This window comes from Muntiacus reevesi, chromosome 1 (assembly GCF_963930625.1).
Source record: "Muntiacus reevesi chromosome 1, mMunRee1.1, whole genome shotgun sequence".
Taxonomy (NCBI): Eukaryota; Metazoa; Chordata; class Mammalia; order Artiodactyla; family Cervidae; genus Muntiacus; species Muntiacus reevesi.
Window position 1 is genome coordinate 125,932,091 of NC_089249.1, and position 26,594 is coordinate 125,958,684.

At 36.8% G+C, this 26,594-nt stretch overlaps 1 long non-coding RNA gene across 1 annotated transcript in view; it reads right to left on the minus strand.

Annotated features, from left to right (window-relative positions):
• Positions 1-4,945: 4,945 nt before the first annotated feature.
• LOC136163659 (uncharacterized) overlaps positions 4,946-26,594 on the minus strand; it is a 37,257-nt gene continuing 15,608 nt past the window's right edge. Inside the window, exons 2-5 of the long non-coding RNA XR_010662286.1 lie at positions 24,398-24,445; positions 14,300-14,424; positions 8,261-8,383; positions 4,946-5,049 (exon numbers count right to left, since the gene is read on the minus strand). This is a non-coding gene — a long non-coding RNA (uncharacterized lncRNA). The remainder of the gene's footprint in view (positions 5,050-8,260; positions 8,384-14,299; positions 14,425-24,397; positions 24,446-26,594) is intronic.

A 26,594-nucleotide genomic window follows, 5' to 3' on the forward strand; every position in this document is an offset into this window, starting at 1 on the left:
GTAAATTATGTTTTGTGTTTTTTTAACTTGTTGTTTGAAAGTGTGAAAAACAAGGCTAGGTGTTTTTCTCACCTTCCCTGTAAGTAGCTCAGCCATTATATTTTTAATTTTTCTGCTTTTTCCATTTGGTTGAAGTACACTTTCTCTTTCATCTTCCAGATTAGCAGGATTTATTGCTTAAACAAAGATACTGACTGAATCATGAGTGCAACAGATTTGTATGACCAGATCTGTGGTTGCCGAGTGCCAATTACAGCATCAAGTTACCTTTCGTGGTGCTTTCAGGAGATCTACTATGGAACATTTCTTTCTACCCCTCTTTCAAGAAAGCTAAGTTATCATATCCTTTGAGAACTTTTAGCAAAATAACTGGCATGCTATTAAGAGCCACTTCAGGTACCCAAATATCTACCTCTTGTCCAAGGAGGAGTACATCCATAAAGTTGAGGCTAAATATGCTACTTTCAAAACACTCCAATGCCTTCAACAAGACCTCATCTCCATGGGCTGATCCTGAGACACTTATTACCCAAATCAAAGAAAAACAAATTATTCAGCGCCCTTGTTACTAAATTGAGATTTTTAGATTTCTGAATGTGGAAAAATATTATTGGTTTTCAAAAAGCTATTGGATTTAAAACCAGTTAATGAAAAAAATGAGATGATATAATGCCATACGTCTAAGAATCTCTGACAATATTTGCAAAGTCTAGAGCTAAAGGCCAACACAGCATCCACAGAACTATGAGGCTCAATCATAAAGCAAAAGTCATTAGTATCATATTTCTAGATGAATAAAAAGTATAATTACTTTGGAAATAAGAGGGATATTATCTCAGAGTTTTCCAATTAATCTTGTCTTTAATTAATTAAAATTAATCTTATCTCTAAGTCTATGAAGGCAAGGATCTCATCTCATTAATCATTCTATCTCTACTACCTACTGCTATGTATGATGATGTGTGTGCTTAAAATACATTGGAAAAAGGAATTAACGGAATAATAAATGGATAACTTGATAATAACCACAAGCAGAAAAAAAAAAAAAAAGAATCACCTGACTCCAACATTGGGTAGAAGCTGTGTCAGAAACTAAGATTCAGGATGAGGATAATTTAAAATAAATAGCTTCCACTCTCTCCCCCAATTTGCCTATTACTGTCTCTGATGATATACAATCCCAAGTGAAAGTGTTAGTGAAAGCTTTGTTAGTACATATTCCCTACATTCCAATCCCAGAAAAGTTACATTTCACCAGATTGTGTTTTATGTCTTCTGTCATCCCCGTGTTGGTCACTCTTCCATTCTCCCTAATGTCACTCTGATTGTAGATCTTACATTGCAATATTCCTAATTTCCCCTGCCCTAATAATCATGTATTAACTTTAAAAAATATATAATAGAAGTTATATCAAGGCAAAACACATCAGTCACCAGGATATCTTCCCTATTAAATTTACCCTCAAATACTTTAATTAATGAACCCAAGTCACCAGTTATTATTAAGTGATCTTATTCTGGATAGGGGTTTGGGGAGGACCATAAAATTGATAGATTAAGTAACTCATCAACACCTCTGCATGAATGGCTCAGAACCCTACCTTAATAGCTCATTGTGTCAATTTATTACCCATTCTCAGATAAGTAATATTCATTCACAATAGCATAGCAAAATCCCCAATAGCTTTTTTCATATAAATTATTCAACTAAAACTAAAAGAAATTGCAGAATATTCAAACTACACTTTGCTAACACAACTTAGTGACCAATTATCTCAGGGTGATCTTGTCCTCGATTTAAACCTCTAGTGAAACAGAAACTTGGAAATGAGACACACAGCTTCAACAAAACATAGAACTATAACTAGTACATTGTGCAGAGCTATCAATTCTAATATTTTATAAAGCATATTTGTAATTCAGTTCAAACAGTTTTAAATCCCAGCCCCTGCCAATGAATAAGTTTTTGTTTTGAGGGTTCAAAAACTGAGTAACAAACAGTTTCTTGACCTTAAGATCTTACTAATCAAGTGAGGGGTGCTTTTAGTATACAAATAGTGTTAATATAAAGAAGAAATTACTTGTCAAGAGGTATTAAATCTCATGGGAGTAAAAGAAGAAAAAGCTTGCATTTAGTTGGGCTTCCCTGGTGGCTCAGAGGTTAAAGTGTCTGCCTGCAATGCCAGAGACTCAGGTTTGATCCCTGGATTGGGAAGATCCCCTGGAGAAGGAAATGGCAACCCACTCCAATATTCTTGCCTGGAGAATCCCATGGAGGGAGGAGCCTGGTGGGCTACAATACACAGAGTTGCAGAGAGTCAGACACGACTGAGCTACTTCACTTTCACGTTCTTTCAAATAAGCAAATAAATTGATATGTTTGCTGAAATACAAACTATTTTCAACAGGACTAGCTCTGTGCTATGCACTATCCTGATAACTGTATATTTGTTATAAAATTTATTATTTTACTGAGATATAATTAACATATAAGCCCATTATTTTCACGTGGATAACATAATGACTATGTTGTTGGTCAGTCGCTAAGTCATGACTGACTCTTTGCAACCCCATGGATTGCAGCACGCCAGGTTTTCCCTGTCCTTCACTATCTCCCAAGGTTTGCTCAGATTCATGTCCAATGAATCAGTGATGCTATCTAACCATATCATCTTCTGCTGCCCTCTTCTCCTTCTATATATATAATTATCATACTGAGTCTAACATCCAACCCAATACATCATTAGGATTCTTTTTTATTTTGATGAGAAATTTTCAGTTATTCCCTTAGCAACTTTCAAATACATAGTTCAGTATTATTAAAAATTTGATAAGATATAATTAACACATACAACACCATCATGGGGTTAAAGTGTTAAGATGCTTTATTATTCCAGTGACAAAGCCGGGCTGGACCTGGGTAGCCTTACTCCATAAAGCTTCTCCTAAACACTGCACCACACTTGCCTCATTTTCTTCTGGGAGAATGGTGTGAATGGTGCAGTCATTAATAAAAGCACAGATATCAGAAGGAGGAAATCCTCTGGGCAGAGAAGAATATTCATATATTCTTCATATGAATTCATATTTCTGTATTTCATATGACAGGATTTGACATGATACTCATGGAGTTGGCTTAAAAAGGTGGAGAAAACTCCAATTTTGATATTGGAAATTAGCCAACTTCATAGTATTACTATTGGAACAAATGAGATTACCACAGAAGGGGCAAAGTGTGAGAGAGAAGATGGTGAAGAGCTGAGTCTTGAGGAAAGTCTTCATTTAAAAGAAAAGTAGGCCTCAGAGAGGGAGTAGCCACAACTGCTATGATTTCTGAAGAGTTGAAAATGCCCCCTTGGGCCAGACTTCTGTTTAGGCCAGTTGCTCTAATGGACAGCATTCAACTTCTGACCCATCCAACACCTTCTTCAAGGCTTTGTATCTGGCATATAGGAGACTTTCAAAAATGTTTTCAAAGAACTAACATTTTCTGTATGTATTTGTTAAGGGTATTAGGTTTTCATAACTCTGCCTCATCAGCTACTTAGTTCCTTTTCACCACTTTTAGAAAGGAAGAAACTCATACGTTCAATAAATGGGGAACCTGGGAGTCAACTGCAGGTTTGTCTATTTCTAAACTGATTTCTATCTTCTAAACAATATCCCAGAGATGTGTGTCTTTTGTTCATTGATTTGCTTGTAGTGCAGTTTTATTGTTGTGGTGACAAGGATTGAAGAAATGAGAAGACTTAAACAGGAAATAATGAGCTATCATTTTTACAGTCATACTATCACAAAACAAAGTTCACAGGAAAGAACAAACCAATATGGTGACTGGAAATTGGGTTAAAACTAATTATTACTCCCATCTAAACAAAGTGAACCAAGTAGTTAGCAATATAGAAGTTTTGTGAAAAGATATTTTAATAGTATCACTATAGTTAGTACACCATGCAAAATGCCAAGTTGGATGAAGCACAAAATGGAATCAAGATTTCTGGGAGATATATTAGCAACCTCATATATGCAGATGATGTCACATTAATGGCAGGAAGTGAAGAGGAACTAAAGAGTCTCTTGATGAGGGTGAGACAGGAGAATAAGAAAGCTGGCTTAAAGTTCAAAATTTTAAAAATGAAGATCATGGCATCTAGTCCCATCACTTCATGGTAAGTAGATGGGGAAAAGTGGAAACAGTGACAGATTTTATTTTCTTGGGCTCTGAAATCAATGTGGACAGTGACTGCAGTCACAAAATTAAAAGATGTTAGCTTTTGGAAGAAAAGCTACGACAAACATAGACAATGTATTAAAAAGCAGAGACATCAGTTTGCCAACAAAGGTCCATATTGTCAAAGCTATGGTTTTTCCAGTAATCATGTATGGGTGCTAGAGTTGGACCATAAAGTTGAGCACCAAAGAATTGATATTTTCAAACTGTGGGGCAAGAGAAGACTCTTGAGAGTCCATTGGACAGCAAGGAGATCAAACCAGTCATTCCTAAAGGCAATCAACCCTGAATATTCATTGGAAGGACTGATGCTGAAGTTGAAGCTCCAGTACTTTGGCCACTTGATGCAAAGTGCCAACTTATTGAAAAAGATCCTGATGCTGGGAAAGATTGAGAAGGGGTGATAGAGGAGGAAAAGGAGGTGACAGATGGCATCACTGACTTAATGGACATAAGTTTGAGCAAATTCAGGGAGATAGTGAAGGACAGGGAAGCCTGGTATGCTACAGTACATGGGGTCACAAAGAGTTGAACACGACTTAGCAACTGAATGACAATAATAATTATAATAGGCAAATAAGTTCAGGTCAGTTCAATTTAGTTGCTCAGTTGGGCCTGACTCTTTGTGACCCCAAGGACTGCAGCACACCAGGCTTCCCTGTTCATCACCAAGTCCCAGAGTTTACCCAAACTCAAGTCCATTAAGTCAGTGATGCCATCCAACCATCCCATCTTCAGTTATCACCTTCTCTTTCTGCCTTCAGTCTTTCCCAGCATCAGGGTTTTTTGCAATGAGTCAGTTCTTCATCAGGTGGCATCTATCAAAGACAGGAAAGTATCAAAACTAACAAACACACACTCACACATGCCCTTGATAATTGGACAAAAGTCATTCTATTTATAAGATTTCATACTCACTGTTGTCATTTTTTGTTTGTGTGTGAAGAATTTTCTTTTTGTTATTTAGTATTTTGGAATTTATTTTAGACAAAAGCACCTGATTTGAAACTTGAGGAAGTGAATTTAAATTTTTCTTTATGGTTATCAATGAGATCAAGAAGCATGTTATTTAGGCATACAAAACACCATAACCAGGTGGATGAACTATTTGTTCTGCCCTCCAGATTTTCCCAAAATCCCTGGAAGAAAGGGCCAGGTCATGCAATTTCAGAGGAAGGGGTGGGGAAGTGGTATTTCCTCTTTTGTAAGAGGAAAAAGGAAACTCATCCATTTAGGATGTTTGAGTTTGATCTTAACCCTTCTGATCTAGAGTTGTCTTTTTTTTGTTGTTAGATAAGTGAGAAAGTTGTACACTGACCCAAAGAAAAACATAATATCTGAATTATGACCCCACTCCCCCATTAGCAGTCACATGAAAGAACGTTCTGCATTACTAACTATTCAAGTTGACAGGGAAAATTTGAAAGGGAATGTGACATATGCCATAATGTAAAAACTGGAAGGAAAAGACTCCTTTAAAAAAATTAAAAGATGGCGTCTTATTCTCTATTAAGAATTCTCATTCGTATGAAGAGATGTTGAAGAAAGAATAACACTGTTTAAAAGGCAACATCAAAAGTATACTCAATTCTGACTGTATTCTAGCCATTCACTCATTTGCACTGTACCTCATCCCTTAATGCTTTTGTGGTTTGCATAACAAATTTGATGTGTTTTAGAAAGCCAGTGTAAAAAGGAGAGAGAATCTAGAATTGAAGCTTACTCTTTTTGAACAGCTATAAGAATGTTAATGCCTCATAAAGAACTAGCTGTATATCCCCTTAAGTTTGAACTGATTTTGATATTTAATCCTGATAGTCTTCAATATTATTGACCTATTGTAATGACCAGATAATGTTGATATTGTGAAATGTTGATGCCTGGAAAACACCAAGGACATTATATGATTTATTTCTTAAATTAAAATATCATTTTCTATAGTGTGACCTATGTCTTTATGAACTACCTGATGGATTCACACAGCACAGTGAAAATCAGTGAAATATGAAGTACCAGTAATGATATGTAATATGTTTGCAACAGATGTGATATCCAACATAACTGAGTGCACTGAGATTTACTGCTTCATTTAAGCTTGGCTGACATGGCTAATCCAGTGTTACAGAAGATATTTTTTCAAAAGCATCCAGTCCTCCAGCCTCATTGTTTCAATATTCAATGAATAATTTTACATTTCAATTTTAAGGCACTTTGCTGCCTTTCTTAGCATTTTAGGTCCTTAAAACAAAAATGCCCAACTATTGTTCCAAGAACAGAAGGAAAATTAATCTAATTAATACATAGCACTATTTAAATGAATTCTAATTTTGTCACTAATTAATACACAGCACTATTTAAATGAATTCTAATTTTGTCACTTTTTTTCTGAACATGTGCTCTTTTATATATGCTACCCTTATTTACATCATATATAATATGAAAATATTATTATATCAGATTCTGTAAAAACCAGAGCTGAGTAATGAAGTGTAAAGTCCAAAGTAAGTGTTCAATAAATATATGTTAGATTAAAAATTCTGATTCTTTTCTATTAGCTATTTTAAGTTTGCAAGTTACAAAACATAATCAAATAGAATCAAGCAGAAATGGCAGAGTGCAAATTATTGATGTAATACTTAAAACTACAAAGTCCTGAATTTTACCTTCAAGTATGGTTATATCCAGGAGTTAAAAAAGTCATCATGATTCTTTAATTTCACCACCACTCCCCTTCCCTCCACCATGGCCCTGCTTTTCTCCATATTAGTCTCATTTTAAAGTAAGTCCTTTCTTTCTAATGGTCCTGGTAGCTCCCAAATTCCATCTTGCTACCTAAATAACCAAAGCAGAGGAAAATCTCTTTTCCAATAATTTTCAAAAAGTCATTGGCTATATTTCATTAGCTGGACATGAATTCTGGGGCTTCTCCTAGATCTCAGAAGTGACATCACCTTAAATAAAGGTGTAGGTTAAGAGCAGAGAAGCAATTTCAACACAAGCATTATTTGCACAACTTACCTGAGATTCTATACAATTTTACCTTAGAAAAATCCAAATTTTTTTTTTTTTTTTTAGTTTTGACCCCACCACTTAGCTTAAGGTTCCCAGTTAGGGTTACCCAGGCCATGGCAGTGAAAGCGCTGAAATCTAACCATTAGACCACCAGGGAACTCCCAGCCAACTTTTTAGAATATATTTTAGTCGTGAAATGTCAACAGCATTACAATTCTTCAAGGAGTGTCTGCTGCTGCTGCTGCTAAGTCACTTCAGTCGTGTCTAAACTATTTCTAATGGTCTCTGGCAGTTTTAGGGGCTTCTCAGGTGGTGTTAGTGATAAAGAAACTGCCTACTAAGCAGGAGACCCTTGTTCAATCCCTGAGTGGGGAAGATGCCCTGAAGGAGAGCAAGGCGACCCACTCCAGCATCTTGCCTGGAAAATCTCATAGACAGAGGAGCCACAGGGTCGCAAAGAGTCAGACATGACTGAAGCGACTTAACACGCATGCTTGTAGATTTGAAGGTTATCCTTTTAATGTTTCAGTACCTTTATTTTATCTAATTTAAAGGAGTAGTTTATATGAGGAAAGTATTAGTTATTATCACAATTTTCCCTGAAATTAGGCCTAAAAACCACTATTTTAAGGACAAGTTTAACAGCATAACTTTTTAAAATACTTACTTTATTGAAAGTAATAATTCCATCTGAAAAATGACTTTAATTTTCTAAAGAATCTGATCAGGTCTACTAATAAATGAAATTGGTGCTAACAAGTTGGTATCATGCTTGAGTTGTTTTCCTAGGACTGAGAGAAATGTAGACTCTCTCTGTATGTATATGTAGTGTTACTACATATGAATAGTAACTTGTCTGCTCTGTTATGAATGGCTCATATGTGCAAGACATCTGAGTGGCCAGGGTTAGCTATTCAGTTTGTGATCATGTGTCAAAATAATCTAACTGGCCCACACAAGGATCAAAGCCCTGACCTCATTACACATAGAGGTAATGTGCTTACTAACTGGGCTTACCAGCCATAGACAGGCGGCTGGGTCATTAAGTGTTCCGAGTTCCTGATAGTCTTCTTCCAGACAACTCCACAACAGAGCTTGGTGATGACTCACCCAAGAGGCAGCCACACATATCTCAGCTTCCTGAGGAAGGAACCAGAAGAACACGCCAAACAATCTTGAGAAGCTGATAAGGCTTAAGTCAGCACCCTCTTCAACAACATCCCCCAGGCCTCTCCACTGACTGCTTTCCCTTGGCACACTGGTATGTCATAGTTGCATCATCTTTTAGGAAATGGAACTCAGAGCCTGATGCTCTCTGTAGGATTTTTATTATTTGAAATCTGAGGTGTCCTTTTAAAAATTATTTTGAGGATGATAAATACATTTGGATGCACCTCTGGTTTCAAATACATCAGTATTCAAATCTCAATGACTAGATTCCAAGTTCATTAAGGTAATTTGAACACATTTTTAATTCTTCAATGTTTCATATTCTAGAAGTCATGTTGCAAAAGTATGTTAAGTATTTTCTTTCAACATGTAGTGAACATGTCCCAGCCTCTCATTATCACAGCTTTTGGTTTTTCCTTACATGAGAGATGGTTTCTAGCCCCTGACCTATGTGATTAAAAAGACATATTTATACTCTATACATTTGTTAAAATGTATTTTGTCAGATTTTATAATACAGCAACTGACTAAATGCACTTAAAGTATTTATTACATAGGTACCATACTTTAAAAGTCCCTTTTTAACCACAGCTTTTCCAATCAACATCAGATCACTACTAATTAAATATTTTGATAATGAACACCATAATCAGAACTTATAGACTGAACCTATCTTTTCAAAAGATATATTTAATATGCTACTTTATAGGCATTTGCTAAAACTATTCTTCTATTTATCACTTTATGGTGATAGTAAGTTTCAAATTTCCTGAAGATTGAATCAAAAAATTTCTGACTTGATTTCCAGATACATGGACAAATAAAACTAAAGAATATGGGGTCAATTTTATTAGCTGTTAGTTCACACTAGGAAGGAAGAAAGATGGAAATGAAAGAATGAAAGAAGAAAAGGAAGAAAGGGGTAAGAGGAAAGAAAGGAAGAAAGAATAAAAAGAGAAAGGGAGAAACAAAACAAAAATAGCTTAAACTTTCCCATACAATTTTAGTAGTATGATTGCATGCAAGCATGCTTAGTCACACAGTCATGTCTGACTCTTTGCAACCCCATGGACTGTAGTCCACCAGGCTCCTCTGTCCCTGGGAATCTCCAGGCAAGAATACTGGAGTGGGTTCCCATTTTCTTCTCCAGGGGATCTTCCCAAGCCAGGTATAGAACCCAATTCTCTTACATCTTCTACATTGGCAGGAGAGTACAACTACTGCCACCTGCAAAGCCCAAATCTACCACTAAAACCAAAATTATGTGTGTGTGTATATATATACACACATATAGTACAGAAACTATCACTAGTTGAAAACAATTTTTGTTAAAGTCAGTCAGATATAAAAACAGAGCTTTGCATGCAATAGAGAGTGAATGAATCTGTTAAGAAATTCAAATAAAATGGCTGAAACATTTCTAAAATAATTTCTTTTTTTCTCTTTCAAGTCGAAATACACGAGATGGAAAGCAGGAGTCCCTAAAAGGAAAAGAAGGGAAGTGACCATTTTATTTAAAATGATTTGGCAAATCACTTTGCGAATAGTGTTTGGAAGGACTCTTTATGTGAACTCAGAAAGCTGTGAAAATATTGTATATTGTACCACTGAAAACATTACAGACATTCTGAAAAACAACAGAAAATGAAATACAATGCTATTTCAATCACAAAAAGTCAAATATAAGGATTTACAATAATGTAACTTATATGGATAGCTATAAACACATAATTCTAAGCACATATAGGAACAAGTATAAAATATTGTAATTAAAACATTCATTAAATCACATATGGGCTTAAGAGTCTCACTGAAATTCCACTATTAACTTTTAAAGGGTATTAAAGCTGCCAGTTCAGCTGTTTAAATAATAGGAAGACTTGTAATTGGAACATATTAGGTCATTGTAATAGAAAAACTTACATTTTAAACCTCTTTAATGTTAGTTTTCCTGGGGTATTCCCTGCATATTTTATTAGTAGCAGGACTCTTGTCTGGGTGTTGTTTCAACTACACAAAGTCTTTCTAGAATCCATGTGAATGTATGTGGAAAGAATCCACTGCAATGCGGGAGACCCGGGTTCCACCCCTGGTTGGGAAGATGCCCTGGAGGAGAGCACGGCAACCCGCTCCAGTATTCTTGCCTGGAGAATCCCCCACGGACAGAGGAGCCTGGGGGCTGCAGTCCATGGGATCGCAAAGAATATGACACAACTGAGTGACTAAGAAGAGCGCAGCACAGCACAAACTGAAGGAAAATATTTCAAATATCTTAGGTCTGGATAACAGGAAGTGTGCTTATCATGGAAATTTTACCTCTCAGTAAGAATTCCACAGTCAATATCCCACAGTGTCAGCATTTAGAAACTCTTGGAAGGGAAAGATTGGGTTGCAGTGAGTTTAGAGAGTAACTGATGAAAAAGTTGGGTCTTCATGAGTGCTGAAAAATGAAATCCTAGTAGATTTATTTATATGGTTTTAAAATTAGTTTCACTCATAAAGTCACTTCTCAAAACTATCTCGGAAAGTATTGAAGTATTGGTAATGAATTATCCATGATAAAGAAGCCACATTATCTATGGAATCATAGAGGGGAAAAGATACTCTACATAACATAGATAACAAGGTGAATATAGGTCAGGAGTCTCTACAATGGTTATACACATCATTTTATTTAAATTTATATTACATTTATTTCAGGATGACTCCATTTACCTCCTGACCCCATTTACCTCCTAAAATTTATCCATTTTAACTCCAGTGTTCATATCTTCAGTCTTACCCCTCTCCTTTGCTAGAGAAGTGGTTTTCAGGGTATCGACTGCTTATCTTCCATTGCCTACCCATGTCTGTCCATCATTCAAGGATTCAGCTGAAAGATCACTCTCTTCCCAGTACCCTGTTCAAAAGATTTTCCCAGTCCTCCCCTGTCTCTCTGTCTGCCTCCCTGCTTCCCCATTTCCTTTTTAACTCCCTTCTTTCTAGTACTGTGCTAAAAACAGTGTCATTAATTAGGTTTGTTTTTAGGGATTACACTATTCCCTTATATACTTTTCTCTTGGTAATTGTTTAAAAATTTAAAATTTTTGATTCCAACTTTTGATCAATCAGTTAGCAGCCATTTCCTTATTCATTCATCTATACATTCAACACAAAATTAAACTTAACCTTTAAATAAAGACAACCTCAAGAGCATATTAAAAAGCAGAGATATTACTTCGCCAACAAAGGTCCATCTAATAAAAGCTATGGTTTTTCTAGCAGTCATGTGTGGATGTGAGAGTTGGACTATAAAGAAAGCTGAGCACTGAAGAATTGAGACTTTTGAACTGTGATGTTGGAGAAGACTCTTGAGAATCCCTTGGACAGCAAAGAGTTCCAACCAGTCCATCCTAAAGGAAATCAGTACTGAATATTCATTGGAAGGACTGATGCTGAAGCTGAAAGTCCAATACTTTGGCCACCTTACGTGAAGAACTGATTCATTGGAAAAGACCCTGATGCTGGGAAAGATTGAAGGTGGGAGGAGAAGGGGATGACAGAGGATGAGATGGTTGGATGGCATCACCGACTTAATGGACATGAGTTTGAATAAGCTCAGGGAATTGATGATGGACAGGGAGGCCTGGCGTGCTGCAGTCCATGGGGTCGCAAAGAGTCAGGCACGACTGAGCTACTGAACTTAAATAAAGAGGCTCACAGAAATGGGATAAAAATCTCATATTCAAATCTTCCTTGACTTACGATGGGGTTGTGCCTGAGTGCTAAGTCGCTTCACTCGTGTCTGACTCTGTGTGACCCTATGAACTGTAGTCCACCAGATTCCTCTGTCCATAGGATTCTCCAGGCAAGAATATTGGAATGGGTTGCCATTTCCTTCTCCAGTGAATTTTCCCAACTCAGATATTGAACCATTCTGATAAACTCACTGTAAATTGAAAATATAATTAAGTGGAAAATACATTTAATACACCCTACCAAGCAAGGTGTATTATAGGTAAGCCTAACCTACCTTAAATCTGCTCAGAACTTACTTTAACCAATTTGAATACTGTCCAGAAAGTGAGAATCACAATGATGGTACAGTTACAGAATGGTTGTGAGTGTGTCGGTTGTTTATCTTTGGTGATCAAGGGGCTGACTGGGAGCTGGGACTATTGTCTGCCTATTGTCAGCAAAGTAACCATATGGTGTATTGTTAGCCCAGGAAAAGATCAAAATTCATAATTTGAGGTATGGTCTCTACTGAATGCATATGGCTTTTGCATCACTGTAGAGTAGAAAAATCTTAAATTGAATCATCTTAACTTGGAGACCATCTGTATTCAACTCTTCTTAAAATAAAGACTGCTAGACACATTTACACATTAACTCATTGAAACTTTCCAACAATCTATTTCCTCCAATTCCAGCTGGGTTCATGTTATGTAGGAGAGAGAACATCCAGCCAAACAGCAGAAGGCCTCCATCCTGACTCTTCTCCATTCCTCATCAGCTATTTAAAGATGGGCATCTCACTCTACTGGCTTTAAACCATGGTATTAAAACCAACTGAATATAATAATGATCAAAGTTCACACAGGGCAATAGATGTGAAAATTGTCTCTGCATTTCAAAGTGCTATTCAAATATCAGGTACTAAAATCTCTTACAAAGGTATGTGAAAATTACCTTCAATTTTTCACATAATTAACTTTTTAAAATGTGACTTGGAGCCACTTGAACTTTGTTCCTATAGCAAAATTACTATCACTTTCTCATGTGTTCCTATGTGTGGGAGAAGAGTTGAGATAAGGATGGAAGCGTGGAATTAAAGATTTTTAGGATAGTCAATGGGCTTCTCTGATAGCTCAGTTGGTAAAGAATCTGACTGCAATGAGGAGCCCCTGGTGCAATTCCTGGGCCCGCAAGATCTGTGGAGAAGGGATAGGTTACCCACTCCAGTATTCTTGGGCTTCCCTTGTGGCTCAGCTGGTAAAGGATAGTCATTATCCTTAAGTTTCTTCGTTGTAGTTTGTAAAGTTATGAAGAGATAAATTCTTACTCTGTGACAGGGACTAATTTAAGTGCTTGTATCTGTGCTGCAGTCCACAGATTCACAAAGAGTCTGAAACATCTTAGTGACTGAACAGCTAATGCTTAAAGAAGAAAAAGACAAATTCCTTCCCTCTGTAGATATGCAGTTATTGTGCTTTTCACTTTCTGCACAGTATCCAAATTGGCTACTTTATAAGTTCTGAGCAGATTTAAGGTAGATTAGGCTTAGCTCTAATATACCTAGCTTGATTAGATGTATTAAATGTATTTTTCACTTAGTGATATTTTCAATTTACGATGAATTTATCAGAATGCAATCCCATTTTAAGTCAAGGAAGATCTGTATATGAGATTTGGATCCCATCTCTGTGAGGCTCCTTATTTTTTAAAACCACTGTGAACATGGCTTCAATATTCTGGAAAGGAAAAAGGAAAAAGAAAAATTAGGCTCAATTACCCTGTTGCTTTAAAGGTTGGGAACTGGGGACCAGGGGAGGTGACGAAAGGCGAGACTGAAAAATAAGAGGCAAGAGCCCAGTTATGTTCTGAGTCAAGGCAAGTTAGTGACAAGTTTTTGTTGGAGAAATATCTGAGCAACATTTGAAAATCGTATAATTCTAGCATGCTTTATTGAAACACCTGCATATCTTTGAACTTCAGTAAAGTCCTCACCCCTTCCATCCCCCACTAAACATACACGCTCTGATGGTTGTGGTACTATGGGGAAGGATTAAGAATTGAGACAGCATCAGGCATATGATAATATGGAAAAGGAGACTAGACAGGATGGGGATCAGCAGATATCAGAACTGAAAAGGTGTGGTACACATGCACATATCATTACAAGACCTTAGAAACTGGTGGTATCCTGCAGTTCTAAGTGGTGAGACTTTGAGAAGTTTCTTTTTCCAGAGACACGGATTCATCAGGAGTAGATGAGGATGATGCTAATTTCCACTTTGAGAGACTGTGGTCTATATTGAATATGAAACATAAATATATGTATATATGAATGCATATATATATGTGTATGTATATATATATATATACACACATACACCTCTTTGACTGTCTTCAGTATTAATAAGACTATTTCTTGGAATAAAAGTGATAGGCACTATCATGGAGAACCATTTCTGGAGACTTTGACTCTCTGCTAAATATACTTCTGTGAGGAAATTCTCCATGCCCCAGCTGAAGTTTGGATTTTACTAGATAAAACTACCTATGTTGGTTCCTGTAGCAGCATGGGAAGCAAATGCTGAACACCTCTTCATCTTCTTAGCAAATTGACTTAAGATTCTGCTTCCCATCTTGAAACTATCTTGAATATGGGAAGTGATCTGATAAATTAACTTACGTTAAAGTGATATTAAATGATAGTCTAATGAGTAAGCTTCTCTGAAGTATATGTATATACTAAAATAATAATAATGAAAAAACATATATTGAGCCCTTCCTTTGTTAACAGGCACTTTTTATATATGTCTGATATTTAACGTCACACAGACACATGACAAAGCTACTTTTAACATAATCATTTTGAAAATAAAAATAACAGTCCATGACTGGACTGTTAGTATTTCTGAGCTCTAGACCTCTATGTCATATCACACTCTTTTTTATACTCCCCCACATTTTTCTCACAGATCACAGAACTTAGTCTATATTGCTATAAGGCTTAACTTTTCCACCTTCATTTTGTAAACATCTCAAAGTTTCTTCTGTCTCTGTGCCTCCTCTGTTGCATATAGAACTATCCCCACATCCTTCATCACTTTGCCAACCTCCATTCATCTCTGGAACCAAATGAAGTGTAACCGTCACTATAAAGTGTTTGAAGATACTGTGGTTATATCCACCTGTTGTGTGTGCTGTCATGTCTGACTCTTTGTGACCCCATGGACTGTAGACTTCCAGGCTCCCCTGTCCATGGGATTTTCCCAGGCAAGCATACTGGAGTGGGTTGCCATTTCCTTTTTCAGGGGATCTTCCCTACCCAGGGATTGGATCCACATTTCTTGAGTCTCCGGCATTGGCAGGCAGATTCTTTACCACTGCACCACCTGTTAGAACCAGTTATTACATACATACTCCACCACACTGCAAAATACTAGCATGGCACTGATTGATATTAATTTTTTATAAGTGTTAACTCTATTTTTTCCATAGATGAAAACTCCATGAGGGCTAGAATATGTCAATTTTGGTTTTGTTTTTCTAATTTTCACCATTTAGCCCATATCCTATCACAAGATAAAATGGATCCAGTACCTACCAGATATTTTCTAATTTTCACACAGGCACCTCAAACTCAAAATGTCCAGACAGCTTCTTAATCTCTCCCTGAAAACTTCTTGAGACTCTGTTTCCATTGGAACAATGACCACCTATCTCTACTTATACCCAGTCACCCAAGGAATCACCCTCCATTTCCTGCTTCCTTCCCTCTTCTCATCCACAGTCATTAAGGTGTGTAGATTCTGCTTCTGAAATTTTCTCTTTTCCATTTGCAAAACCCAATATTCAATTTGTCTTGGAATATTGATATCTTTAGAACTTGTCTGGCCTCTTTGCACCTTGCCCTTCAAAAAGATACTTTTTTCCCCAAAAGCTCACAGTTGGTCAAGTTAATTTTTTGCTCAAAGTCTTTCAATAAACTATTTAACTGTCTTTAAAATGTTGTCATATTTTTCAGTTGTATTCCCCCATCCCCATATCCACCTCTTGCCATCCAACCAGCTAAGACACCTCCAATTTCCCCCCAAATATCTGGTACTGGATTTTCCCCCTACTTAAATTATTATTTTTCTTTGGGAGTATAGCTGATTCTTATTTATCTTTAAGAAAGACCTCTCACTTCCTCTAGGAAGCTTTTCCTCACTCGTTCTTACCCCTCCCTCTGTTCTCCAGGGGTTTTGATACTACCATAGTACCTGCCTTATGATCAAATATAAGTTTCATATTGTATGTTCATTGTCTTTACTGAAATAAGGAAAACAAGATTTGGTTAGAACAACTATAAAATTCAAAATGATTAGAAAGAATAAATTTTTCTTTTATTTGCAGCTTTTTTTTTTTTTTTTTTTTTTTTTTAGCATTCACTATTTCATTCCTGTTACAATTTCAGCTTGAGAGAAAATCCAAACACCATGAGAACCCACAGAAGGTTGTGGTTTTGTTTTGGTTTCATAATGAAACATTTGTAATAAAACCTTTCTAATGGTGTCATGAAGCCTACAGGAACTGTAAAAATACTCAGCTCCCAAGGCTTTTTTTTTTTTTTGGTAACTTTAATTTGTTGGTTTTTGAGATAAAAGTTTTAAAAGCTTCAAAAATGATTTGGGGGAACTTCCTGCTTTTTTAGAGCTGCAAAGACAATATTCCACCAGAGTACTGTTTTCTTACATTAAGAGAACCTCAAAGGAATCTTTCTACGTTAAGTGGCTCTGGTTTGTGAGAGATACAAAACACGACCCCTATGTCTATCACAGAAATCATGTGCTAATTTCAAGGAATTGACTTCCCTTTCTTGTTTCACAAGAGGGAGAGAGGTGGGGGAAGGAGAGATGTTTGATATTTCTTTCCATCTGCATGATTTTCTCTTTATCCTTTATGATTTTGTGATTTATAAAGTTAAATGTTTGAAATGTGAAAGGAAGATAGTTGTGTGAATTTTTTTTAGATTAATCTCTGTCTTTTCATGAGCATTGTAGTTGAAATGAACATTAAACTTATTATTTTACTTTTTATTAAATAAGTTGATTAAATAAGCTTGAGTATATATGGGAAGATCCCCTGAAGATGGGCATGGCAACCCACTCCAGTATTGTTCCCTGGAGAATCCCATGGACAGAGGAGCCCAGTGGGCTACAGTTCTTGGGGTCACAAAGAGTCAGACGTGACTCAGTGACTGAGCACATATGCACAAATATATATTAAATGTGGTTAAAAATTAATAACATTCACATAGATATTCTATTTATTTAACAACATCATATATGTATTTGCTGTTGTTCAGTCCCCCAGTCGTGTCTGACTCTTTGAAAACTCCATGGGCTGCAGCACACCAGTCCTCCCTGTCCCTCATCTCATCCTCTGATGCCATCTTGTCCTTCTACCGTCAATCTTTACCAGCATCAAGGACTTGTCCAATGAGTCTTCTGTTCACATCAGATGGCCAAAATACTGAAGCTTCAGCTTCAGCATCAGTCCTTCCAGTGAATATTCAGGGTTGACCTCCTTTAAGATTGACTGGTTTGATCTCCTTGCTGTCTAAGGGACTTTCAGGAGTCTTCTCCAGCACCACATTTCAAAGGCATCGATTCTGCCTTCTTTATGGTCCAGCTCTCACAATTGTACATGAGCCCTGGGAAGACCATAGCCTTGACTATACAGATCTTTGTCAATAGAGTAATGTCTATGCTTTTCAACATACTGTCTACGTTTGTCATCATTTTCCTTCCAAGAAGCAATCATCTTCTGATTTCATGGTTGCAGTCACCATCCACAGTGATTTTAGAGCGCAAGAAGAGGAAATCTGTCACTACTTCCACATTTTCCCCTTGTATTTGCCATGAAGTAATGGGGCCAGATGCCATGATCTTAGGTTTTTGTTTTTTTTTTAATATTTAGCCTTAAGTCAGCCCTTTCACTCTCCTCCTTCACTCTAATCAAGAGGTTCTTTAAATTCCTCTTCACTTTCTGCCATTAGAGTGGTATCATCCACATATCTGAGGTTGTTGATGTTTCTGCCTATCTTGATTTCGGCTTGTAACTCATCCAGTCTGGCATTTCTCATGATGTGCTCAGCATATAGGTTAAACAAACAGGGTGACAGCAGACAGCCTTGCTGTACTCCTTTCTCGATCTTGAACCGATCAGTTGTTCCATACAGAGTTCTAACTGTTGCTTCTTGACCCACATACAGGTTTCTCAGGAGACAGGTAAGATGGTCTGGTGTCTGATATACTCATTTCTCTAAGAGCTTTCCAGTTTGTCGTGATCCACACCGTCAAAGGCTTTAGTGTAGTTGATAAAACAGATAGATGTTTTTCTGAAATTCCCTTGTTTTCTCTATAATCCAGCAAATGTTGGCAATTTGATCTCTAGTTCCTTTTCCTTTTCGAAATGCAGCTTGGACACCTGGAAGTTCTTGGTTCACCTAAGCTGAAACACAGCGTGCAAGATTTTAAGCATGACCTTACTAGCATGGGAGATAAATGCCATTGTCCAATGGTTAGCACATTCTTTGGTCTACCCTTCTTGGGAATTAAGATGAGGATTGACCTTTTCCTGTCCTGTGGCCACTGCTGGGTCTTCCAGATTTGCTGACATAATGACTTCAAAATCTTAATGGCTTAATTCTTTAGGGATTCAAATAGTTTTGCTATAAGTTCATTTCATACACTTGCTTTATTAACAGCAGTGCTTCTTAAGGCCCACTTGACTTTGTACTCCAGAATGTCTGGCTCTGGGTGACTAACCACACCATCGTAGTAATCCAGTTCATTAAGATCTTCTTTATACTGTTGTTTCATGTATTCTTTCCATCTCATTTTGATCTCTTCAGTGTCTACTAGGTCTCTACCATTTTTATCCTTTATTGTGCCCATCTTTGGGCAAAATGCTCATTTGATGTTTCCAATTTTCCTGAAAAGATCTCTAATCTTTCCCCTTTTGCTGTTTTCTTCTATTATTAAGCACTGCTCATTGAAGACGGCCTTTTTGTCTCTCCTAGATATTCTTTGGAACTCTGCGTTTAATTGGAGGTGTCCTTCCCTCTCTCCCTTCCTTTTCACTTCTCTTCATTCTTTTGCTATCTGCAAAGCCTCTTCAGATAACCGCTTTGCTTCTTGCTTTTCTTTTCCTTTGGCATGGTTTCATTTGCCGCCTCCTTTACAATATTATGGACCTCTGTTCATAGTTCTTCAGGCACACTGTTAACTAGATTTAGTCCCTTGAATCTATTCATTACCTCTACTGCAAATTCATGTGGGATATGAAGTCATACTGGCTGGCCTAGGGTTTTTCCAGGTTTTCTTTAGTATAAGCCTGAATTTTACTATAAGAAGCTGATAATCTGAGCCATAGTCAGTTCCAGGTCTTGTTTTTGCTGACTGTATACAGCTTCTCCATCTTCATCTACAATATAATCAAATTGATTCTGGTATTGACCATTTGGTTATGTCCATGTGTAGAGTCATCTCTTGTGTTGTTGAAAAAAGGTGTTTGTTATGACTAGTGCATTGTCTTGGCAGAATTCAATTAGTATAACTCCCACTGTCACTTCCAGTTCCTATGCAATCACTAATGTGTTTTTTTGTCTCAATAGATTACCTTGCATTTTCTAAAGGTTTCTATAAATGCAATCTTACATCATGCTCTCTTCTTTTTCATTGACTCAGTTAATCATCATTATATTTCATCTATGTTATTGTGAACATCTGTAGTTTCATCTCTTTTACTGCAAAGCTATGTTCCAGTATGCTATTATTCAAAAATCTATTTGTCCTTTCACCAATGAAAGGACATCTTGGTTGTACTGCTATGAGCATTCTTGAACAAACCATCCTATGAATATATGCTTCAGTAAATGTCAAGGTATAGAGTGGCTAAGTAATTTGGCAGATGTATGGTTAAATGTTTTTAGGAAATAAGCAAACACTCTTTCCCAAAGTGGCTGCATAATTTTACACTCTGACCAGCAGTAAGAGAGTTATAATTACTTCAAATAATGGCCAACACTTGGTATAATCAGTTTTCTTAAATTTTTTATATTCTAAGAGGTATATCAAGGTATCTCACAGTAGTAGTGTATATTTTTAATCAATCTTTTTATTTCAAAATAATTAATTCACATGCAATTGTAAGAAACAATGTAAAGAAATGCCAAAACTCATTACCCAGGTCCCCCAATAATGACATCTTGAAAAATATAGAACAATATGCAGTCTGTCCACTGACATTGATACTGTCAAGGTACAGAACATTTCCACCCCACAAGGATCCCTCTTGTCATCCTTTTATAGACACATCTACCTTCATTTCATTGTTTATTTGTTTTATTTGCTTCTTATTCTATTGTTTCTCTTTCCTTGGCTTCCCAAGAAAAGATTTCATCTGGATTCATTTAGGGTGCATTGGAATATATCACTTTATGTGATACAGAAGGTAGAGTGGTTATTACAAATATATATATATATCAGTTCAGTTCAGTTGCTCAGTCATGTCCAACTCTTTGCGACCCCATGAATCACAGCATGCCAGGCCTCCCTGTCCATCACCAACTCCCGGAGTCTACCCAAACCCATGTCCATCAAGTCGGTGATGCCATCCAGCCATCTCATCCTCTGTCATCCCCTTCTCCTCCTGCCCACAATCCTTCCCAGCATTAGAGTCTTTTCCAATGAGTCAACTCTTTGCATGAGGTAGCCAAAGTATTGGAGTTTCTGCTTCAGCATCAGTCCTTCCAATGAACACCCAGTACTGATTGATCTCCTTTAGGATGGACTGGTTGGATCTTCTTGCAGTCCAAGGGACTCTCAAGAGTCTTCTCCAACACCACAGTTCAAAAGCATCAATTGTATAATACTTACAGTATATACAGATCATTGATTTACTGCTTTGAGTGAATTGTAGAAATCTTACTTCAACTTAGGACCTTTTACCCTTCCCACATTTGAAAAATAATTATCCTAAGTATTGGGTACATACTATATACATTGGGTACATCTATACATTGGGTATATATTGGGTACCTCTAACAGTACCTCTAATTTTAACAGGGTTAAAAATTTTTCCTTCAACCATAAATTGTGATTTAAGAAACACAATAAAAAGCAGTATAGTCTGTTACTTATTCTACTTTATTCACTCTGATGTTCTTCTTTCCTCTCAGAAGTTCCAAGCTTTCCTCTGTTATTGTTTGCTTTTTCTTTAGAGAACTTCCTTTACTTTAGCTATCCTTAGAAATGTAAGAAATGCAAGTCCAACCTCTGGGTCAGGAAGATCCTCTGGAGGAAGGTATGTCACCTCACTCCAGTATTCATGCCTGGAAATCCCTTGGACAGAGGAGCCTGGCTGGCTACAGTCCTTAAGGTAGTAAAGAGCTGGGCACAACTGAAGTGACTTAGCACTCATGCAAGAATAGTTTTGCTCACAACAAATTCTTTTAACTTCTCTTTGCTCAGAATATATTTATGTCCTCTTTATTCCTGAAGGACATATTTGCAGGATTTAAATTTTGAGGTTAGCAGTTTGCTTCTTTCAGTATTTGAAAAATGTTGTATCACTTCCTTCTTGCCTCTGTGATTTCACGTGAGAAAGTGCTGTAATTCAAATTGACTTTGCTCTTGAAGCAATGTGTCATCGTGCTATGGCTGCTTTATATGGTGTGTGTGTGTGTTGCTGTTGTTGTTCTTTGGTCTTCATTTTCATAAGTTTAATTAAGTTTCCTGGCATGCATTTATTTGAGTTTGTCCATTTGGGGCTTTACTCGATTTTTTGAAACTGTAGGTTTATGTCTTTCATCAAATTTGGGAAGTTTTTAACTATTATTTCATCCAAATACTTTTTCACATACTTCAAGTACTCTCCTCACCTCCAGGACTTCAATGATAAGGGTATTAGCTCTTTTTATTTTTCTACATGTCATTTCTTTAGCCTACTTTCTTTCTGTTGTTGATTGATCTCTCTTCAAGTTCACTGATTCTATCCCCTGCCATCTTCATTCTAGTCTTGAAACTATTCAGTGACATTTTTTAGTTACTGGATTTTTCAGTTCTATAATTTCTGTTTGGTCCATTTATGACTTCTATTTCTTTGTTGATATTTTTTAATGTTTTCATTTACCCAAAAGAATTTGTAATTGCTTGTTGAAGCATTTTTGAATGGTTTTTAAAAAATCGTGTCGAATAAAATCAACATCTGATTCATCCTGATGTTAGCATCTGTTGATTATATTTTCTCATGTTGTGATCTTCCTGCTTCTACATGGAGTTAATGTTATACGGTAAGACTCTCAAATTTTTCGACGTTCTGAGGGGGTAGTCCCTTGGGACGGTGTAACACTAGGCAGTTGGGTGTGCCCGCTCACTCCCACTGTACCCTACATTTTTGGTCACTGACTCACACCGCTGCATTGCAGACAGTTGCGGTGGAACATAAGCTTCTCCTTGACCCTGAAGATATCCTCCCATTAAAAATAGGGCACCTCCCACTGAAATGTTGTGGAGTAATTGGCCTCCAACTAATAAAATAAAATTTTTTAAAAAAATAAATAAATAAAAATAGGGCACCTATTCATACCACCTTATTACCTCTGTGTGGAGGGGTAAGATCAGCTTTCCATTGATCTCACTGCCCCTGCCCCGAGGATGTTGGAAGTGAAGGGATCAGGCCTAAACTGCCTTTTTCTTGCAGGTTGGAGGCAGAAGCTCAGCTCTCCACTGGGACCCCCCAGTGACCAGGAGAAAGGAGGTGGGGCAGGTAGATTGTCAACCAATCCCATTTCCATTACCTCCTTGTGCCTCCTGAGGGGGATGCTCAGCAATCCACCCTGGGAATGGGGGAGCTGTATGCAGAAACGAGGGTGGTTAGCCCCGCCCCTAACTGCTTACGTAGTTGTTTTCCGGTGAATACGAATGTTCAGCTCTCCACTGGGTTTCAGATGCACTGAGGGTGGGAAGGAAGTGAAATACATACTAGCATTTACTTGTGCTATGTTGTTTTATTTTATTGATGTAAGGTAGGGTAGAAGGTCATCTCCCCACTACCATGGAGGAAGGTGATGTGAATTCTAGTGATGATCAGCCATACTTGCACTGCCTCTTTAGTCTCTTTACTTCTGGGTATGGCATTGAGGCTAGCTAGCCCCAAGATTCCAATGACACTATCCTGGTGAGGGAATGGGTATAGCATACGCATCTGCTAGACAGATAACAGACAATCAGCTCCTTGCTGCACCTGCCAGTATTGGAATTGACTTCCATGGGCAGGAATTTGGGACGGAGCAATACCTCTTCTCATGAAACATAGTGTCTTGAAAACCAATGTTTCATATATTTTGCCCAGTTTTTTGTGCCTTTCAGGTATAAAGGTAAACCTCATCACTGTTACCCCATCTATTTATTTCGGGCCAGAAGCAGAAGACTGAAATAAATCCTTTGAAATAACTATCAAACTCTTTTGAAAATGGTGTTGAGTTGAGCTAAAGTCATCACAGTTTCCAACTTTGCTGATGTGCAATCAAATGTAATTAGCTGAAGTACATCAGAGTACAAGATCAAAAAATGAGTCACATTGGTGTCCTCACCATAACAACTTCACGTTTTAAACATAGAGTTTTCCTCAGTAAGAATCAATCAATAGCAAACTGATGATTTATGTCTAGAGACTGTTAAGCAATCTTTAGTGTTTTCTTGAAATGCAAACAAAAATAATGAAATGAGGATAGAGACACATTTATTCAAATAAGCAAAATTGGTTATCACTTATGTACATTTGTGAATGGTTTTTATAGTTTAGTAAGTAGTTTTGGAATAATGTAAATCTCTTGATTTTGATAGATGTTAATTAAGGAAAGTTAAGGGAATACAGAAACTCTTTCTGGTAAGTTTGCAACTCCTCTGTAAATTTAAATTTATCTCAAAGTAAAGGAGTTAATTTAAGAAACTGTTCCCTATATTGTTATTATCATAGCTAATGACTTGAAATGTCAGAGTCATTTTCATTTCACTCTTTCAACCAATCAGTCACCAATGCCTTGATTTTCACCTCTGTGCTGTCTTATATTTTCTGCAACACATTCTTTGCTCAAGTTCCCATTAATTCGTTCTAGCTTGGATCACTGCAAAGGTCACACATTAATCTTACTATTTCTATGCCTAAGAAGGAAAAACTAACTTAAATTGGTCTCCCTCTGTGAATTGACTAGAACTGACTCACCTCATCAATTGGTAGCCACTTAACTTCTCTGGACCACAATGTCTTCAACTGTAAAATGGGAATAATTACAAGTAACGGTAAGACACAAATTATATATAATCTTAGAATCAGCAAAGTGCTTGCACTTTTAAATGCTAATGCATAATTACTTGCTAGACACGGCCAATTGTAAACAATTGCTTCCAGGAAAATCATTTTACCCATATGTTTAAGTTCACAGGTTTCTTGTGATCTGCTTGCATAAAAATAGCCACCAGTGGTGATGCTAAAACCCAAAGCAAACTGACATGCTTCAAGCCAAGTCCATCTTGGGGATTGCAATGGGCTCTTATTTCTACCTTATTCAATTTCAGCCGTGTAATATAGTAATATAGGACTAAAGCTGTTAATTTTCATTTGTCACCTTCAGTAACTTCTTAAAGCCATATAGCTATAGAGCTGCCTACAAATTAACCCCAAGTAAAATAAGTCACCCTCAAATGATTGAATATCTTCCTGGATACAAGAAATAACATTCATTGATTAATACACCTGTAAGTACATGGATAAAACTAAGTAACAAATGTTTTTAAAAAAATAATTTTTTTGCAAGTACAATTGAAGGCAACAATAGGACATGCCTTTAAGATTATTCATGACATTTAAAAACCATCATCACTTTTACAATTCTTATGAAACTGTAATATTGTTGATGAGACTAAATACAAACTTTAGCAAGATTTACAATCTTTAAAAATTAACACTGTTTTGCAGAATTTTGCTTGACAAGTCACTGACTCAACCCAACTAGTTCACAGGCTCAACTCCTCCTTTTTTGCATTCATAACAAAAAAAAATCAGAAATTTCTTAATGATAAGCAGAAATGAGATATCTTATATTTTTGATGAAGAACTGAGCATATTTTAAAAAATTAACATAGATATTTGAAAAAGATGAAAAACACCAAAGCAAACCTTGTATTTTAGTAGAATTTTCCAGGTTTCAATAAAAGTAACACCCAGACAGCACCATATGTTGGCTGGATAGAGGGAGGAAGGGTGATGAATAATTCAGAGTTGCCGCCAGAACCTTAACATCATAATGGTTTTCATACTGCCTGGTTATTTCTTACTGGACTCACTTAACTGGCAGAGTCCACATTTCCACAAGGCTTTATTCAGTGAAGAAAATCTATACTGAGACCCTAAGCCTTAACAAATTGCCAAGGGATGAGGCTAGAGTTGACTGGAGATCTCTGCATATTTAAATATTCAGGAAGCGGGCCTGATAAATATGGAAGGTAAAGCAGAAATTTAAGTGAAAGCAAGGTTCCTATTTGCTTCCCAGGTACTTTGCCAGTTCACTGCGATGTTAAATAAGAATCTTGGCTTTCAGTATTGACAGATGAATGATCTGACTCTTGAGGAAGAGTTATTATCCAGTAAGGGCTTTGTGTTATACAAGCAATTTTGTTTTAGTTCTGGGGGCACTTGGCATAAAGATCCTCCACTATTACCTGCAGCTTGAGAATGCACAGCTGGAATGGCAATGGATTTGTTATTTGTAAAACATCCATGAATTTCACCACAGGCCCTCTACCAACATGGAAGCATCTGTGAGTCAAACTGTTCCCCAGCTGTTCATCCACTACCTGCGGGTTCTTGTAGCTTAGAGTCCCTATTAATACTGCCGGTTACCCTGCACCCCTGATGAGTCCAGACAAAATCGGTCCTTTTATACTACAGTTTAATGCAGAAAATCCCGTAAGATTCTTTTTAAAAATTCATGGTTTTTTCAGAATCACTGCCAGAGCTTCTGGGGCAACTCTCCACATTTTCAACTGAAACCTTGTTTGCTTCCTAAGTTTTGCAAAACGTTCTCCCTTCCAGGCACATACATTCTTGGTGCTTTCTTGCACACACACACACACACATACAAATGGAGAAAATATCCATGAAAGCAAGATTTAAAGATTAAACAGAATAAAATCAAAATGCCAGACTGAAGCTGTTTTAGGACTTATCTTCAAAAGCACAATTGCTTCAGGAGCCCTTAAAAATAGCTTTTCTTATTAAAGCTCTGAAAATTTTAATTTCTTTAACAGTGACATACATATTTTAGACTTTAATTAAAAGCTTCAGTGATACTAATTTTTATCATTGCACCACTGTACTTTTATTTAAAAACAAATTGAATTTATAAATCACTGGGTAAAGG